Source organism: Vanellus vanellus (genome assembly GCF_965231255.1).
Source record: "Vanellus vanellus genome assembly, chromosome: 8".
Classification (NCBI taxonomy): Eukaryota; Metazoa; Chordata; class Aves; order Charadriiformes; family Charadriidae; genus Vanellus; species Vanellus vanellus.
Genome location: NC_138913.1, coordinates 1 through 9,745, shown reverse-complemented (window position 1 = coordinate 9,745; position 9,745 = coordinate 1). Strand labels below are relative to the sequence as shown.

Here is a 9,745-nt window from a genome sequence, read left to right as displayed (position 1 = left end):
TGGTGTTTGGGTTTTACAGGTGGCACGCAAGGGTGAAGGCGGTGATGCAAAGCGGTAGCGGATGCGCCGGCGAGTTGTCACGTGGAAGGGGCGGGAGATGAGAATCGGTGGCCCGGGGCTACGGTTGTGGGCAGCGTCTCAGCACTTGCTGTATCTCTTGGATTTTTGCAGGTGCCGCACGCAGGCTCGGTGGGGTGCTGCCGCGTGCTGACGAGCCGTAGGAGCAGGTGAGGGGGTTGTGGGCAGGGTAGGCGTCTCGTAGCAAAGTATTCTGTGGTAGCTCAGTGAAGCATTTCCCTTTGGATTTGCAGGTACTGTGCAGGCTGCATTTGGAATGGGAGGAGAATTTTAGGTGAGCTGTGTTGAGAGGAGGCGCCTGGGGCTGGTGAGTTATTTAAGTGCAATTGTAATTTTGTGACTCTTAAGCGCTCCAAACAATGAGCGCCACAGAATGTGACTGGCGTTAGTGGAGACCAGGTGAGCAGAATGCCACAGCGCATCTCAGCTGGGGATGGCGCAGGAACACTGCGTGTTGACTGATGACGCCGTTGTCTGTAGATTCACGTGTGTTTTTGTTGTGTGACTAACTTTTATTTTTTTCGCAGATGATGAAGAGAAACGGGGTGAATGCAGGATCAATCCACTTGGCTGCCTGTGGTGTTTTTCTTGTTGAGGATGGCTTCAGAACCATCGCTCTTTGAAAGCTGATGAAATGTCAGTGAAAACTGTTCAGGGGAGGGAGGGGACAACTTTGGGAGTCGCAGGGACGGCTTTTAAAGTTAACGTAGGGCAGAGGGCTGTCGCGGAGCAGTCACCTTTGGACAGGTAAAGGGAGTGGGTTACTCTTCAGTCCGACAGTAGCGTGTGCCGGGCAGGGCGGTTCCAGCCTGTGTCTGTGGTGTCATCGGTGTGGTCTGTCTTTGGTGTATTAGACCTTTGTCGGATCTCGATTTCGGGTTTAAGCTCCAGGAGCAAGGCACGGTGCCTCAGGCGGCATCCCTGGAGTCTCGAACGCCTGTACTCATCGGCATAGCGCCAGTCGGGCGCTGCTCTTCTTGTATTAGAAGCCTAAATCGTCGATAGGTGCGGTGTCACGGAAGTGTCTGGACGGTCCTCATTTGCAACGCGGTTCCCAGCTGCGTGAGCAGCTCTGTTCTCTGGCCATCCGTTTGCAGGGCGCGGGCCTTCTGCCCCGCATCGTTATGCTCTTAGGTCTTGAAGCCCGGTTTTCCGCATGTACTTCTCAGTTTTGCGAGTCACTTCTTGTCACGGGTTGTGACGTTCTGCACATTCTCTGGGGTTTCCGTCGAGGCCCCTCACTTCACCATTATGGTCTCGCTCATCATTTTGCTCCATGATGTCTTTGGTCGAGGTGTCGTCATTCTCGCTGAGAGTTTTCTCTCATCTGTGAGGTACATTGTAGGATTTTGTGTAGCGTCAGTCTGTCTGTGTGTTTGTGTGGCTCGGAGCCGCCCTGCCCAGGGGTGTCGAGTCAGGGGTAGGTGGGATAGGTGTAAGAATCTATGGTTAACATGTTGCTGTGTCCAGGCTGTTGGGGCCAAGGTGGTACAGTCATCTGGGATCGCGCAGCCATCAGCAGCCTCTATGGACAGCTCTTCCATTAGTGGTTTTTAAGATGAGCAGCACCACGTTGGAAATGATGGTCAGCAGTAGTGCAGGAGTCTGCACCTCAAAGACAGAAGAGGCTGCTTTGTATGGCCCTTTGAGTAGGGGGTGTGTGTGTGTGTGTGGTTTGTGTGTGTGTGTGTGTTTTTTTTTTTTTTTTTTTTTATGGCAGGCTGTAGTTGGAGTCTAGATAGTATTTGTAGATGGGAATGTGACCGTCGGAATGAGTATGCCATCGCTTCCCATCCAGGTGACTCGTTTGATGTTGTTTTTCAGATGCAGAGGGACAAGCTGTGCAGGACGATGTAGCAGAGCCGAGTGGAGCACTATAAGAAGGCGGGTCGACATGTGCGGCATTAGAGGGAAGATGTGACCGGTGGCTCTATGACAGCATTTATGGTATCATGGTTTTGTGTGTGGTTTTTTTTTTTTTTTTTTTTTTAATTTGAATCCTTGAAGCGATGAGCTGACTCAGTGCCTGACTCTGTCCAGGTGACCGGCGATTGGCGGGCTGAAGTATCAGTCGTTTTTCAGGCCGGTCAAGTTGTAAGTAGCCCGTGCCGTTTGTGTTTTACAGGTGGGGCGTAAGACCCAGGGCGGCAACCCAAGCTGACGGAGGATGGGCCGGAAAGCTGTCAAGGTAAAGAAGCGGGAGATGGGAGTTGTTATCCACAGCCTAAAGTTTCAGACTGTATCTCAGCACGTGCTGCTCTGCTTGTGTTTTTGCAGGTGCCGCACACAGGCTTAGATGGACGATGCCACAAGTCGATGAGCGGTTTGAGCCGGCGAGGCCCTCGCGGGCCCCTTTAGCAGCTAATAGCAAAGTATCACGTGTCAGCTCAGTGAAGCGTTTCTCCCTTTTACTTTGCAGGCACCGCCTTTGGGAGCGGATGAGGGTTTGAGGCGAGCCAGGTAGTCGAGAGGAGGTGCACGGGGTCGGTGACTTCTTGCGAGCGCAATGGTAATTTTGAGTCTCTCGGTCTTTTAGGTGCCACAAACGATGACCATCTGCACGGGAGAAGAAACAGAAGGATGTCAAGGAGGATTCTAAACCTGCTTAAGTGACTCGGAGCTCGGGTGTGGAAGAACACATATACCATACGAATAGTTATTTAGTCTCGTGTGCTTGACAGGCAGACCATCTGCGTTTTGATAACACAGGCCTGCGAGAGACTCGGAAGCACCGTGTTGGACAAGCTTGAGATTCCTGCCCCCCCCTGTGGGAAAGGGCAAAGCGCGGCAGTGAACTTTGGCCACACAATCCCCAATATACAGGTGCAAACAGCACATTTGGTGATCCTCGAGCACAGACAGATCGGTGCCTGGATCTGCGCTCGTGTGCCTCTGCCCGGGCCCCCCTTTGGGAATTCCCGGCTGGCGATGTAATGACAAAAAACTTACTCGTCGCACTTCATCTGTGGTTTTGTGCCTCTTCCTGCGCCCCGCCCGTGTTGGCTCACACGCAGCCGCAGCATTCGACTTTGGAGTTGACACGGAGCAGGTAAGCAGAAACGCAGCGGCGCTTCTGAGGAGGGGCGTGTTGCGGTAAAGGTCCGTGTTGACTGATGCGATGCCGACTGACGGCACCGTTGTGTGCGGTTTGGGTGTTTCTTTAAAGGTGACAAAGAGGAGCCTGGTGACAGCAGGGTGAATCCTGTCGGCGGATTGTGGTTTTCCTTGTTGCGAATGGATTAAGCCTCCCGGCCCTCTGAAAGATAAGTTGAGGGAGCGGCACCGCGGTGGGGTCGGGGGAAGGTGGGGACGAGGTCGGCAATTGCAGGGACAGGTTTTAAAGGTAGCGTAGGGCAGAGGGCTGTCCAGGAGCGGTCCCCTTTGGGCAGGTAAAGGGGGAGCAGGTTACTCCTCAGCACAACGCTAGCATGTGCCGGGCAGGGCGGTTCCAGCCTGTGTCTGTTGTTGTATAGTCTGTGTGATATGTCTTATGTGTTGTAGAGCTTCCTCAATTCTTAATGTCCTCGTTGCTCTTTGCACAAGGAGCACGACACGTGCCTCAGGCGCAGCCTGTGGGGTTCAATTGCCAGTACTCATCAGCATGGTGCCAATCGGGCGCTGCTTTTCTTGCCTTATGAGCTTAAAGCGTGGATCGGTCTTGATGGGAAGACTCTTCGGTCGGTCTGCTTTTGCAGCATCATTCCCGGCTGCACAAGCAGCTCTGCTCTATACCCATCCATTTTCAGGGACCGCGTGTCGTTCCCTTCATCCTTATGTTTGTAGGTGTTGAAGCCGGGTTTCGTGCACCTACATCATCTCAGTTTTGAGAGTCGTTTCTCGTCACAGGCCCTGACGTCCTACTCTTTTTTTGTTTTGGTTTGGTTTTTTGGGGTGTTTCCCAGAGCCTCCTCGCGTCACTGTTGCGGTCTCGCAGGTCTTCTTGCCCGACAGTGACTTCCATCCCGGCATCATTCCTCTCTCTGAGAGTTTTCTCTCATCTTTGAGGCACATTGTTTGTAGTGTTCTGTGTAGTATCTGTGCATGTCTGTGTGGCTCGGAGTCACCCTGCCCAGGGGTGTAGAGTCGGGGGTAGGTGGGATAGCTGTAAGAGTTTACGGTTAATATGTTGGTGTGTCGAGGCAAAGGCGGTAAGGTCATTTCGGACTGAGCGGCCGTCAGTGGGTTTTGAGAACAGGTTTTTCATTAACGCTTTATGGGGAAGGGCAGAGCTCTGCAGGAAGGGCCATTCAGCAGTAGGTCCGGAGACTGCATCTCAAAGACGCAAAGGCTGCTATGTGTGGGGCTTGAAGTCTGTGGGTGGTGTTTCTGGTGAGCCGCCAGATGGCCTCCACATGAGGTTTCTAAATAGGAACAAGACTTTAGGGTTATGAAGCTACCTCTCTGCGTCCAGCTGATCGTTGATGTTGTTTTTTCAGACGTAGAGGGACCAGCTCCGCAGGGTGACGCAGCCAAGCAGAGTACCGTGAGAAGGTGGGTCATCGTTTCTGGTATTAGAGGGAAGATGTGACCGCTGCCTCTGTAACTGCAGTTACACTTGGTTGTTTTGTTGTTTTTCCACGGTTTGAATTCTTGAATCCGTTAGGTGCCAGAAACAATGACGGTCCCAGCATCTGACTCCGGAATCTGTGCAGAGCAGGTGAGCGGAACGCCACGGCGTGTCCAAGGCGGGGGCTGTCACAGGAAAAGTCTATGTTGACCGACACGATGCTTCGCAACGGCACTGTTGCGTGTGCATCTTTGTTTGTTTTTGCAGGCGCTGAAGAAGAATCCATCGCCTGCAAGATTAACGCCGTTTGCCAATCGGGGTTTTATTCGTCAAGGATGGCTTTGGAGCCCGGGCCCTCTGAAAGCTCAGCGGAGGGACTCGCGGCGGAGATCGTTTGGGGAGGGAGGGGACAGGGTCAGCAACCGGAGAGATGGGTTTTAAAGTTAGCGTAGGGCAGAGGGCTGTCCCTGAGCGGTCCCCTTTAGGCAGGTAAAGGGAGGGGGTTACTCTTCTGCGTGACGGTAGTGTGCACCAGTCAGGGTGGTTCCGGCTCGTGTCTGTCATCATGTAGTTTGCACGGCCTGTCTTCTGTATCTTGCGTAATACCTTCCTCCGGTCTCGAAGTCTCCATAGCTCTTTTTTGATCAGCAGGCATCTCACTAGCCCTCCAGAGTGGCTAGAGAGCATCACCTCATCAGTGTAGTGCCTGTCGAGCCTTTCTCATCTCGATAGTCTACTTTAAAGCGTCCTTCAATCCAGCGTGTATTATGTTTCGAATCTTTCCGATTGGTCTCCACTTGCGGCGGCAAGCCAGGCGGCACATGCGGCTCTGTTGAGATTCCCGTTTCCACAGAGTAGTCTTGTGGGGTTTCATTCCCGTGTCTTTAAGAAGTTCAGGTCTTAAAGCCTGCCTTCTCATGCATCCACCGTGATGAGTTTGACGGTCGCTTTCTGTCAGGGGTGGCAGCTGTCGCCTCTCTTGCAGGGCCGCTATAAGGCATTTGCATCATTGTGGCACCGTAGGGCTTCTGTGCTGGCATCATTGACCATACGTGAGTTGTTCTCACCCACAGTCTTACAGCATCTCACGGTCACTCTTGCGGCCTCTGCACGCGCCACGGGTCCGTGTCTGCCACCTGCGATCGGAGCTTCAAGCACACCTAGCGTCACGGATGTATCTGGAGGGTCACGTTCAGGGAGGTGATCTGGCCCGGAAGGAGCGCTCTGCTCTGGTACTTCCCGGTTCCATAGAGATGTGCTACGGCATCTCATCCGCCTGTCTTTCTGAGGTAGGGTCCTAAAGCCAAGCTTCTCAGGCATGTGTCGTTCTAGAGTTGCATTGTATCGCAGCATTCTAGTTTTGACTGCCATCCGAGACCGCCTCGCCATGCAGAACTTACTTTTTCTTTTGCTTTGTAAAGCTATGTATTTAGCTATGCGTCACATTGTACCGCCCTGTAATTGTCTCAACTGCCTTCAGAGACCGTCTCGCAGCGTAACTCCCCATCTTGCGTTTTGTGTCGGACCGTTCTGTATTTGAATGGGTACGGCATTATTAGGCTCTATCGGTTTTGCATCATACTGCCCTGTAATAGTCTCAACCTCCAACTGAGACCGTTTCACACTGTAACGGCCCGTATTGCGTTTTGTCTCACATCGTGCCACTCCGTAACTATCTCGACCGCCACGTGAGACCATCTCGCTTCATACCGCCCCCTACTGTTTTTTTTTGTATCAGATCATTCTGTACCGGAGTGCACGTTGCGTTGTTTGGTGTTGTATTGGCTTTGCATTGTATAGCTCTGTAACAGTGTCGACTGCCATTTGAGACCATCTTGTATCATATCACTCCGTATCGCATCGTGTCTCACATCGTATAACTTTGTAATGGTCTCGACTGACATCGGAGACGGTTTTGCATTGTACGACCCTGATTTTCCTTTTTTTTTTTTTTTATAATTGCATCATTGCCTATTTGAATGCCTATTGCACTGTCCCTCTCTGTAGTGGTTGTGCATTGTATTCCTCTGTAATAGTCTAGACTGACATTGGACACCATCTCATATTGCGTAGTCTACTTTGTATTGCATTGTGACGCTCCGTAACCATCTTGCCTGCCAGCAGAGACGATCTGGCTTTGTGCCACCCCGTATCTGTGTGTTTGAATGTGTATTGTATTGTTCTTCTAACTATCGGTTTTGCATTGTACTACCCTGAAATTGTCTCGACCACCATCCGAGAGGGTCTTGCATCGTACCACCCCCTATTGCGGTTTTGTTATTGGAGCGTTCTGTATTTGACTGCCTAGTGCCTTGTTTGGCTCTGTATTGGATTTGCCTCGTCTGGGTCTGCATCGGTGTCTACCACCATCCAAGAGCGTCACGCATCGTATTGCCTCATATCGGCGTTTGCCTTTTGTTGGCACCCCTCCGTAGTCATCTGGATCGCCGCCAGAGATCATCTCGCATCGTACCACCCCATAACTATCTCAACTGCTGTCAGAGATGGACCTGCATCGTATCACCCTGTATCGTATTTCATCTCGATGGCGCTCTAAGGGCACGTCAAGTTGTTAGACTGGTGTGTACATGACACAGCTCTATCTTTGTATGTATCATACGGTATTGCGTAGGCAGCGTAGATGGTTAAAGGGTCTCTGTCTCTCTGCACGTCACCGGGAACGGAGCGAATGACAACCACATTGCGAGGTAAGATAAGGTAAGGTAGTAATGCATTTGGGGTATTGATGCAGTTGTTGTAGGTAACTTGCAGTAAGCGTGCAGAAAGAGCAGGGGTGTAGAGCAGCGTGACGGGGCTCTGAGCAGTCAGCGATTTGCAGGCTCGTAGGGCAAATAAATCCCCTGGCTGGGGTTTTTGTATTCCAGTTTTTTTTTTTCCTTCCCCTGGCTGTTTTTTTTTCCTCCCATGCTGGCTGCTCTGCAAGGTGACATTCATCGCCAAAGTTTGGGCGGAGGGCAGGCACAGGCTGGGGTTTTTGCAGGCAGGGTCACTTACGCTCCTGGATTTGGAGTTCATGGGGCACATTGTCCCAAGCCCACAATGTCCTTTGGTTGATTAATAGTTACAGGTGCGGACAACAACATTTGGCATTTAAAGTGTCGTTTGCTTTCATCCCACTCCCGTTTGTTTCGCCGTGCATTTGGCCGGGTACAGGGGCATGCATGACTCGGGGGCAGAGCGTGTGTGTGAGCACGCAGATGTCAGATGGAAGCTGTGCATGGTGGAACACGGCTGGGCGGTGTTGATCTCGTGCGTATCTGACTCAGAACGTTAATAGAGACGTGCATGCCTGAGAGTCATTGGTGACGGGTTGTGCGCAACAAGAGCGCCTTTGAGCCCCAGTTTGTGGGTGTTAGGTGCTGTAGCAGTTTCACTACAGCATACTCAGAAGGATAACTGAAGTTAGACACATGAAATAGACAAACTAGGAAAGGGTGTGCCCCGCGGCCTTCAAAGAGATGTTAATATAGTAAATGGGATTGCCTGTACGCATGCCCTTTCCTAGTTCCAGGTCACACTTACTATTTGTAGGGTTTTCCTATATACAGACATGCCTGAGCACTGGACCACCTGTACACTAATTGCCCACCCAATTACCTCATTAAATAATTAGCACCTCATTAGGCAAATGAAACAATTAATTATACACATGAGGGATTTTCCACTTTCTGGCCTCCACTTTCCGGCCGCCGACCTCCACTTTCCGGCCTCGGACCTCCATTTTCCGGCCTCCGGCCTCCATTTTCCGGCCTCCACTTTCTGGCCTCCACTTTCCGGCCGCCGGCCTCCACTTTCCGGCCTCCAGCCTCCACTTTCTGTCCTCCATTTTCCGGCCTCCACTTTCTGGCCTCCGGCCTCCACTTTCCAGCCTCCACTTTCCGGCCTCCACTTTCCGGCCTCCGGCCTCCACTTTCCGGCCTCCACTTTCCGGCCTCGGGCCTCCACTTTCCGGCCTCCGGCCTCCACTTTCCGGCCTCCACTTTCCGGCCTCCACTTTCCGGCCTCCACTTTCTGGCCTCCACTTTCCGGCCTCCAGCCTCCACTTTCCAGCCTCCACTTTCCAGCCTCCACTTTCCGGCCTCCGGCCTCCACTTTCTGGCCTCCAATTTCCGGCCTCGGGCCTCCACTTTCCGGCCTCCACTTTCCGGCCTCCACTTTCCAGTCTCCACTTTCCGGCCTCCAGCCTCCACTTTCCGGCCTCCATTTTCCGGCCTCCACTTTCCGGCCTCCGGCCTCCACTTTCCGGCCTCCACTTTCTGGCCTCGGGCCTCCACTTTCCGGCCTCCATTTTCCGGCCTCCACTTTCCAGCCTCCACTTTCCGGCCTCCACTTTCCGGCCTCCACTTTCCGGCCTCCAGCCTCCATTTTCCGGCCTCCATTTTCCGGCCTCCACTTTCCGGCCTCCGCTTTCCGGCCTCCAGCCTCCACTTTCCGGCCTCCACTTTCCGGCCTCCACTTTCCAGCCTCCATTTTCCGGCCTCCACTTTCCGGCCTCCAGCCTCCATTTTCCGGCCTCCACTTTCCGGCCTCCACTTTCCGGCCTCCAGCCTCCACTTTCCGGCCTCCACTTTCCAGCCTCCACTTTCCGGCCTCCACTTTCCGGCCTCCAGCCTCCATTTTCCGGCCTCCACTTTCCGGCCTCCACTTTCCGGCCTCCAGCCTCCACTTTCCGGCCTCCACTTTCCAGCCTCCATTTTCCGGCCTCCACTTTCCGGCCTCCAGCCTCCATTTTCCGGCCTCCACTTTCCGGCCTCCAGCCTCCACTTTCCGGCCTCCATTTTCAGGCTTCCACTTTCCGGCCTCCACTTTCCGGCCTCCGGCCTCCAGTTTCCGGCCTCGATTTTCCGGCCTCCAGCCTCCACTTTCCAGCCTCCGGCCTCCACCCTCCACTTTCCTCCTCCCCCCTTTTCCTCTCCCCCCCCCTTTCCCCTCCCTCCCCCCTTTCCCCTCCCTCCTCCCCCCCCTTCCCCTCCCTCCTCCCCCCCCTCCTCCCCCCTTTCCCTCCCTCCTCTCCCCCCCCCCCTCCTCCCCCCCTCTCCCTCCCTCCCCCCCCTCTCCCTCCTCTCCCCCCTTCCTCCCCCCTCCTCTCCCCTCCCTCCTCCCCCCCCTCTCCCCCCTCCTCCCCCCCCTCCCCTCCCC

At 53.7% G+C, this 9,745-nt stretch overlaps 1 long non-coding RNA gene across 1 annotated transcript; it reads left to right on the top strand.

Annotated features, from left to right (window-relative positions):
• The first annotated feature begins 4,450 nt into the window (after positions 1 to 4,450).
• Positions 4,451 to 4,919, top strand: LOC309674796. Its single transcript, XR_014269425.1, has 3 exons — positions 4,451 to 4,569; positions 4,682 to 4,735; positions 4,853 to 4,919. It is a non-coding gene; the product is annotated as an uncharacterized lncRNA (long non-coding RNA).
• The last annotated feature ends 4,826 nt before the right edge of the window (positions 4,920 to 9,745 follow it).